The following is a 10,619-nucleotide window of genomic DNA, read 5'->3' as shown; positions in this document are numbered from 1 at the left end:
ACGATGACCTAGCACTTAATACATGTGAAAGTGCTTTGTAAACAAACTATTATCTTATTTCATGTATTTACTCAAGCTAATCTCAATCAGAAAAACTGTTGATAGTTTATATTATTTCTATATAGGAAAATGTTCACCCTGTCAGTTTGAAAGAGGAAATAACCAATGACATAATAAACCAACAATAAACATTATTATAATTTTTCAAATATTTTTCTGGTAAATAATAGCACAGATACTTCAGAAAAATTTCAAGTTATAAAATACATATTTATCTCAATTTATCAAATGACATAGCTTATATTTACAACCTCAGGATAAAAAAATAAAAAATAAAAGTATTTCACACTTCTGTTTTCAACTCTATTACTTTTGATTGGATAACAGTAGAAATCACTTAACATATATAAAATATGGAAACGAGTATTTCACTGTGCTCTTGGAATGATTAATTATGCTTTTACATAAGAACAAAAGCTATGTGAACATACTGTATTTTTACTTTAATAAAGGTAATTCATTGTAGCATGCAATAGCCATATTTAGACCAAATAATAATCATCTACTATATACAATAAAATAAAGCCCTCACTGAAACTGGAGAAATGCCTCTTTCTGTTGCTAATTAGTTTTTAATAAATGATACATAATAAATGGCAACAATCTAATTTATCATAGTTTAGGCATAGTCCTTGAATGGGGGATGGGAGTGTATGAACTCTGGCAGCTGTGAGAGCTGTTTTCACCTAGCCTGTGAAAACTTCTCTGTTAGAAGGCACTGTTCTCAAAGTTTGAAAAGGTGCAGGCTCTCATCAGGTCATTTCAGGTAGGTGGTGTGGCTAACAGAAAGTAGTCCCTATATAGCACAAAGTTCTCACTACAGATAAGTTGTCTGTTTTTGGTCTGAATCACTTAGTATTGGTTTTAAATCACAGATACACAGGCACACACAGAGTTTTACTGAAATTAACACATAGAGTAGTATGTAGCCTTTTTCACTTCACAGATGTGAGAAATACATTTATATTACTAGTTTTGATTATTTTCAAAGCTGATTTTTGGTTCCCTGACATTAAATTCTACAAGCTAGGCCAATTTAATTTTTTCATGATATATTTCAATGGACTAGAAAACCTGGTGGTATTTGTTGTTCTAAGGATCCAGATGATATTTATTTTCTATACCTGGCTCCTGCTTAAGTGCAACAGTGTATTAGTAAAGATAAAGGGATACATTATAACCATAAGCATTTAACAAGGATCTAACAGTTGTATTTTACTTATTGTAGGAGGAATATTTGTGTTCCTCTTTTACTAAAAGTCTCATCTAGACCCGCCTAAGAAATAAAGCAGGTAAGAAGATGGGTTTTATCAAGATTTAGCCAACAAAATGGCCCAATAGGTTCAGTAAATGCACCCCTACCTCCATGCTCCCATTTGCCATAATCCATTGCTTTAATAACATATTGCCAGTATTCATGCACTTCTGCATGTGAAGACAGGGACTTGCATCATCTTGGATTAAAACAATACTGAAGGAAAGCAATTGTTTCCTCTGAAAAGTGTAGAACTGAAATATACTCAGGTTAAAATCAACCATTTCCGTATCACCATGGTTAGGAAAATTTTATTCTTTTATTTATTCTAAAGAAAATTTAAAGTAGATCTTCTACAGAGAATTTCCCCCCCATTGGATCAATCTGTGAGTGTCTTTGTTCTCAGTGTGCTTTCCTTATGCTGAAATTTTTGAGCAAAGCTCCACTATGAGGAGTTAGATTTAGAAAGTTTAATTTTCTTTATAATCAGTACAAGTGTTACCTCTTTCCATTCATTCTCTATGGAGCTAAACACACACACACACACACACACACAGAATGTATCCTTTTCATAAAGTGGGCTTCATATGATCCTTTTTAATCATATAAAGCTAGACCACCTTCTACTGTACTTTAGATGCAAGCCATCACATCCCTACAAAAAATAGGTTATCTTTATATAGTAAGTGTACTTAATAGTATTATGCCTTGACACTCCTTCATATTGCTCATGTGTTCAGATACACACATGCACACACTCACACACACACAAAAACTCCATTTCTATTAAGTCAAATTCATCTAACATTGCATAGTATGGTTGGTATTTCTATATCTTTTCCTCCTTTAAATGTAACTAGCTATTTACACCCTAACAATTCTGGTACAGAGCTGATTTAGCATTTTTATTGGAATGTGAAAGCTCTTAAAAGAAGAAAAAATCTAATCAGGCAGAAGAGATAGAAAACTTGCTGAATTTTCTCTCACCCCCCTAACACCCCCCTGAATCCTATCAAAAGCACATCTTCCATTCATTGCTTCCCGGTGTCATTATGACAAGCGGCTACAAATCAATAGCAGAGGGAAAGGCAGGACCAACCTGCACTCACCAAGTGATAAAGATTCACTCTCAGCCTCGATTTGCTAATAGCCCATAATAGCAGCCATTGGCGCCCTGCATTAAATCATACATTTCACTCTGCGTTTATTATGGGATTTTTAAAACTCCTCACCAAATTGGATTTTCTCGATGGTCTCTAATTTCCACATTTATCATTTAAAATTAAACTCCTCTGTGGAGAGGGGGAATAGAGAAGAAGAAAGTAGAGAAAGGCCAGAGAATACTGTGTTTTTTCTTTTAACCCCCCCTTTTTTTTTATGAAAACCCATAAATAATACCAGGTATCACAGTCATAAGCAGCAGGGTTTTTAATCTATAAGAAAATTCTAGAAATTTGGCTGGAATACTTTGTATGTGCTGGTCTAAAAATGAAGATGACAATTATATATATATATATATATATATATATATATATATATATATATAAAGCAGGTTTTAAACAAAAGGAATTTTGGTGAAAAAATTCTCAGTAATGCTGTACAGAGGTAATTGCAAAAGCAATGGAAAATAAGTTAGTGTTACATTATGCAAATACTCCCAGGAGCTGTAAAGAGAGTGCTCAGAAAGTATAGTATTCTAGTTTTTTTAAAACTGTATTTATCTTATTTCAAAGCTCAGTGACAGACAAAAAATACAAATTCATTTATGGGTTTCTAATTATGTAACAGTTTGCTTAACTATGTGTACATTCTCAGTTTAAAAAAGTATTTTACAATTTCATGGAATCCAGTAGCAAAGCTGCCTCTTGACTGCTGCAGCAAACCCCCAAACAAGTTCTTCAGTCTCCCATAGATACCCTGAAACAATGAAATCAACCCATGGGAACTGAAATCACTACAAATTTAAGCATACATAATGTCTTTGGATAAACTGTTTCTTATTCTCTGAATATAAAAAATGAAAATTAAATTTCATGTCTATAGCATAAATTGAAAGGGCTATATTTTCTCAAGCCTGCATGGTTGAGACATAGTATGACCTAGTTTTAACTATAGTACTGGCAGGACCCAAAGACTTAAGAAGGGAACTAATCAGTCCATATTCAGAGATGCTTGAAAAGGCTACAGGTTTAATGAAAGCTTGAATGATTCTCTGATTTTTTGTTCCTTTTGGAGATTTCCTCAGCAATAAAATCCATCTACATCATTTTCCTTAAGAAACAGACAAATGACCTTTTAAAACAGAGTGTTTGAAGCAGAGTTTAAAACTTCAGCTACTTTATAATAATACTTCATTTCATCTTCACAGGCCCTCTTTCCTTTTAGAATTTTGTCACTGATAAAATTTTTTAAACCTTTTTCAATGATCCTGCTTTTGTATGATCTGTGGCTAAAGAAGATATTTACATTTTTAAATGATTAAAAAATAAAAAGATAATATTAATAACATAAAATATATGAAATTCAAATTTCAATGCCCATAAATATTAATAGTTTAAAAAATACAGTCACACTCTTTTGTCTAACTACTAGCTATGGCTGCTTTCATGCTACAACAATAGAGCTGAGAAACTGGGGTAGAAATTCATATGGTATATGGTAGAAATTCATATAGTAAATATTCTAGAATTTTTACTAGAATATTTACTATCTGGCTCTTCACAGAAGAAGTTTGCTAACCTCTGCTGAAAAGTGTTCCATTGTGTGACTATGCCACAATATTATCCATTTTGTTTTTGAAGAACATTTGGACTGTTTCTGGTATTGACTATTATAAATATGTGCTACAAAATTCTAGAACATGTTTTTTATGAGCATACACATACCTAGGAGTAGAACTGCTGGGTGTAAGGTATGTATATATTCAGTTTTATAGTTGTTGCTGAGCAGTTTTCTAGTGCTTTTTATCAGTGAACACTCCTACCAGCAGTGCATGGAAATTCCAATTTCTTTTATTCTCTCCAACTTTTGGTATTTTAGCTATTCTTATCCACCACCCCCCCCCCCGCCCTTGCCCCTTTTATTGGTCTTCATCGTGGCATGTGGGCTTCTCTAGTTGTGGCATGCAGGATTAATTGTCCCGTGGCATGTGGGATCTTAGTTCCCCAATCAAGGATAGAACCCATATCCCCTGTATTGGAAGGTGGATTCTTAATGACTGAACAACCAAGGAAGTCTCATTTGTTCTTTTGATATGTATCTACCTTACGTCTGATAAGGCTGAGAGTACTTTCTCATATGTTAATTGCCATTTAAATATTCTCTTTTTTGAAGCAGCTGTTTTAATCTTTGCCTATTTTTCTATAGGGTTGCATGACTTTTTGTTATTGAATTGTAGGAGTTATTTATATATTATAGTCACAAGTGTTTTGTCAGATTATCTTCTGTAAATATCTTCTAGGTTGTGGTATGTCTTCTTATTCTTCTTAAGGGTGTCTTTTGATGAACAGAAGTTTTTAATCTTGATGTAGTCTGGTGAATCCATTTTTATTTGCAGTTAGCACTCTGTGCTTTAAGAAATATACCCTATTACAAGAAGATTGTGAATTCATTTGGATTTTTCATTTGTATTAATAGGTCATTTGTGAATAACGACAATTTTATGTTTTTCTGATGCTTATTTCTTGTCTTATTGTACTAGCTAGGAACTACAGTACAATGATGAATAGAAATGATGAATGGTGAGTATCTCTGATTTTTATAGATTTTCTTAATCAGGTTAAAGAATTTCCTTTCTGTTCCTAGTTTTTATTATGAATGGTTACTAAAATTTATCAAAGACCAAAAAACTTATAGAGATGACCACGTGATTCTCTTATTATTTTTCTGTTAATATGGTGAATTACATTAATTTCAAAATGTTAAAAACTCCCCATTCATTTCTGGAATAAACTTGATTCATAATAATTTTTCTATATTACTGGATTCAACTTGCTGGCATTTGTTTAAAATTTTTATATCTATATTCATGGGAAAGATCAATTTGTAATTTTCTTGTGGTAATCTTGTGTGGTTTTAATATCAACTTTCTTGTATATTTAAAAAGTTTCTGGTGAAATTGCAAGAGCTACTTTTGGCAAACTGCAAACTTTAGTGGAAATTCAAGCTGCTGTCCTTTATTATAATGGCACAGGGAACTCTGATACTTATGAGTTTTTCATACTCTGCTGTAAGTTCCTTTAAGTTTCATGACTCTCTATTCCTGAGTACTTGCTTCTATTATATCAGCTTTTGAAGATTCATTTAAAGTTTCTAAATTTTATTTTACTTCTCCCTCTGGTGAATTTAAGGGTTCACAATAAGAATTTTTTTGTCCATAATTACGTATTAGGCTGGTACTATCTGCAAGAAAAGGTATTATGGGAAGTTAAAAGAAGTAGAACTTAAATTCTCTGCCTTCAGTGAGTTTAGAATGCAGTAAATTAAATCAGCCTCTTAAAAAAATTTCAAATTAATTACAGAATAATCTTTAATTAAATTTCATTCAAATTCATGAAGCTTTAAAAAAAATGACTTCTATTACAATGGGGAAAACAAGTTAATGAAAGAAAAATTAGAATTAAAGAAAAGCACAAAGAAAGTGCAAAATCACTTGTCTTCACACCAAGAAATATAACCATTAACTAACATTTAACGGCTTCCCAGGTGGCTCAGCGGTAAGGAATCCGCCTGCCAGTGCAGGAGCTGCAGGAGACTCAGGTTTGATCCCTGGGTGAAGAAGATCCCCTGGAGGAGAGTATGGCAACCCACTCCAGTATTCCTGCCTGGGGAATCCCACGGACAGAGGAGCCTGGCAGGCTACAGTCCATAGGGTTGCAAACAGTCAGACATGACTGAAGCAACTCAGCACGCACACAAGCACGCTAACATTTAAATTTTGTTGAAAATTAGATAATCTTCAATGTGTTCATCCTCATATTTTCTGTATAGTAGACAATTCCATAGTTAGTATTTCCTATTAATCTCACCTGTACATAATTTGGACATACACTGGAAGGACTGATGCTGAAGCTGAAACTCCAATACTTTGGCCACCTGATGTGAAGAACTGACTCATTTGAAAAGATCCTGATGCTGGGAAAGACTGAAGGCAGGAAGAGAAGGGGATGACAGAGGATGAGATGGTTGGATGGCATCACCGACTCAATGCACATGAGTTTGAGTAAACTCTGGGAGTTGGCGATGGACAGGGAGGCCTGGCGTGCTGCAGTCCATTGGGTCACAAAGAGTTGGACACAACTGAGCGACTGAACTCACTGAACTGAACTGTACATACTTTTTGTTCTATTTAGTAGTATTGAAAAAAAAAACCTTTTTAAAGATAAATTTAGAAAAATAACTTCTATAGTTTGTATTACTATAAAACAAGTACAAAAATTAGGAAAAAAATTTAAATGTGTGAAATGAAACTCCTCTCTCTTTCTCAACCAATCAGATATGACACTATACCTTTGCTCCCAATTCAGAAAGCGTCTATTACCTGTTTGGTAGGTCCAGAATCTCGCCACATCTCTGCATTTAAAACACCCTCCCCTCTGATATGTGACAAATTAAAAGCTGTTAGGATTTGTTTTTGTGCAAAAAATAATTTTACATTTCTTGTATAATAATGAAGTACAGAATTGCTATCTTAGAGCTGATTTACCATAATGGTAAAGGGCACAGGCTTTGTTGAGTTTGAAACCTGGCACCACCACTCACAAATTAATTACATTCTCTGTACCTCAGTTACTCATCTATAAAACGGAAGAAATAATGGTAATGACCTCATGGAGTTGTTATTAGGATTAAGTAAGTTGAGACAAGTGAAGGACTGTTGGGTACATAAGAGGTGCTCAGTAAATGTCAGCTTTGCATAGGCAAGCTAAAAGCCTGTTCATTTAAAATACATATAAGGAACAGCTACACTTACTGTTATCAAATTGAAAAACCTCCTTCAGTTTGCCCCCACTGGCATTCCTCTTTTCTTCAGTCCTGAAGAATGTCTTTTTAAACTAGTTCATTTCTGTTCTTGCTGCTTCCTGTCATTATTTTCTGACTTATTCTTGAAACAATGAAAAAGTCCTCTGCTTTTAGAATTTATTTCTAAAAGCTTACTTCTATTATAAAGTCTCTATCTGAGCTAACACTACTCGATTTAAGTGTCTAAAAGCTGGAACTGAAGAAATGAGGACAAGGGACATGTTAAAACTGGTAGCACTGTCAGGAGTATTCCTAGTTTTCTCTTTTGTTTGGCTAATCTAGAATTCACAGAGGATAGTCTATATCTGTTCAATTAAAGGCTCAATGAAAGAGTTGGCAAATAAAAGTTTATCAGTGTGAATTATACAATTAAATATGGAAGAAATTAAAATGAACTTAAAAAATCAGGCTGGGAGGGAGGAAGAATTTTAATAAAAATTGAAAATCCTAAACAGCTTTTTTTGAGGTTGTGATGCTTTATGTCATCAAACGAGACATTGAGAGATGAGAGTGAACCGGTGTTAAGTCTTAAAATATGAGAAGAGAGGCTTTCTTTAATCTGCATGCAACTGTTTAACACGGTTGCAATTACAACTTAAGTACTACACAGTATGTGTTAATTTCTTTACTAAATTGCACTGTTATTTTGTAAAACGTTAATTCTGTAAAACATTCAAAGGCAGTCAAGGTTATGGGTTCTCTCAGGATGTCTGCGTATTAATAAAAGAAGGAGTTATAATGGGATAAGGAAGCTTTAATTATGGGCTGGGTTCTCACACTCTGAGTGCCAGCTTTAGACAATCACTCTTTTTTTGTGGACTCCACATAGTGGCCTCACCTTTTCTTTTTTTCTAAACTGTTTCAGTATCTGAAGTATCCTGTGGTTTATTGATTCTTGTAACCACACACTCTGCCACTAATGTTCATCACTTGTGTTTCTCCTGACTCTTGCCTCTTGAGGAGAATGAAAGGTGGAAAATGTGACACAATAGTCTCAAATTGGATGACTCAGTTTAAATACTGAACAAAAAAAAAAGTGTCTTAAACCACCACTAGCAACATTTTCCTTTCAAATGGAACTGATCTTGAAACCTAGTTTAATCCAGCAAATAGGTAAAGAATAACAGAGGTAGGTGCTTTCAGGACATATCGTGGCATGTCAGAGCTCAGTCTTCCATAGAATGACAAAAACACTTTATTTCTTTAGTTTTTTGTTGATCTTATTCAAGTTTCATTTTATCCAGTAGCAATCAATTCTCACCTGGATGAAATATTGCCACTTAGATTTTAATCCTTTCCTATCCTTTAAGTTAGCCTTTTAATTAAATATTTACAGAAATGTTCTTCCTTCAATACAAAATTCTTTCACATACATGTATCTTTTACAAGTCATTTCCCCCCTCAAGACAAGGATCTACCAAAACTACCTTCTACCTAAAACTACTACCTAAAACTACTTAGAGAATGTCATCTTCTACCTAAAACTACTTATAGAATGCATTTCTATTATAATTCTATTCTTTCCATTATTTCATTCATTTTATTTATTTGGTGGATTTTAACATTTTTAGGATATACACACCCACACAGTCCTCTGAAGTATAAACAGTATGGCATTTTTGTTAATAAGAGTGGAAGCAACAAAGTCAGACTGCCTGGGTTGGAATCCAAGCTATGACATTTAGTGGCTGTGTGGCCGTGGATGACTTGGTGAATGAATCTCTTTGTGTTTTACTTTCCTCAGTAGGAAAAGGGGAGACAATAATGACCTATTTCACAGTGCTATGGTAAGGATTAAATACATGAATGTTTGAAAAATACAATAGTGTTAAAATTTTTAGCTCAAAATAATAACTATTGCTGTTGCTGTTACATTTATAAATATATGAAGGAAGACTCACTTACAGGCATCCTCCTTTCTCTAACACCAAAAGTCCCTCCTTTGATCAAAATCCTTCAGTGGCCTCCTGTCTCATTTGAAGTCAAAGTCCTTACCTTGACTTACTAGACCCTACTTGATCTAACCACCCTCCACCTGTACTCCTCTGAGCTCATTTCCTTCTAGCCTTCATCTCCTTTACTCTACTCCAGCAACCACTGGCCTTCTTATTGTTCCTGGAAGGGGTCGTGTACACTCTCACTTTCTGAGTCCTATAGCTGCTCCCTCTAGCTGAAATATTCTTTCCTCAGAGTCACGTCTTTCTCTTTCTCTTATTTCTGGTATCATTCCTGATCACCCATTATAAAAGAGCAATCTCTCCCAGCACTTGGTATTCTCTATCTCCTTTACCTTGATTTTTTTTTCTCTATAACAATTATCACCATCTAGCATAAATAGATCTATTGGTGATAACAGAATCTATAGGCCTTTACTAAATATGATTGTTGATTGAAAATTTGTCCTATTACCTCTTTGTGCTGGCTTGGAAAACCATGTCATATATTAACAATGTCTTTCAATTTTAAGATGAATCAGGTAGAATCTTCATAGACTCACATTCTATGTAGTATATTACACTAAATGGATCTGATCCTCCCCTATAGAAATTAACAAAGGATTCTTTGTGTGTATATGTTCAAGGCTTATATATTATCAAATTAGTAGCTCTTTCAATAGATCATGAACACTTGACACACATACCTGTCCTGGTAGTGAACTTCAACAAAGAGAGCTTTCTGTGTGAGGAAGGCTAGAGATTAAAAGGAAAAGAGAAATGGTTTCTATTGGAAGATTCTGAAAATGTTACCTCCCACCTTTTTTTCTGGAAAAAAAAAGGCCTCTTTGAGGAGATGTATAGGCATAGAGACTTGGTTTAAGTCTCTTGTATGTGTGCCCTTTGACTTTGAAAAGGCATCAATTGAAATAAAGAAATGTTTCCTGCTTCTCATCAACAGATGAAAGGACAAAACATTAGAATCATGTTTTGTTCACACATTAGATCATAGCATCACATCTAGGAAAGAGGGAGGAGAAAGAGAGATTGGACATTGATAAAGAAAGATGAACAGCAAAAGAGAACAGCTGTTATGTGAGGCTCAGCCTGTGGCTCCACAGGTGCCCAGCCAGCACCTCAGAATTAGAGGTTTAAATGGAACATTTATTAGTCAGTTACACAGGTACAAACTGATTAACTTTACATACACTGACTATATTACTTTCTTTCACAATGGTCTTTGATAATTTTATTCCCTGTCCTTCTTTCAGGATTTCTATTCTGAAAATCAGCTGTATGTGTTCCTGGGTCCATTAGCAAAATAGCATTTGTTTTCATTTTCTTCTAAA

This window comes from Bos javanicus, chromosome 18 (genome assembly GCF_032452875.1).
Source record: "Bos javanicus breed banteng chromosome 18, ARS-OSU_banteng_1.0, whole genome shotgun sequence".
Taxonomy (NCBI): domain Eukaryota; kingdom Metazoa; phylum Chordata; class Mammalia; order Artiodactyla; family Bovidae; genus Bos; species Bos javanicus.
This window is presented reverse-complemented; position numbering follows the sequence as displayed.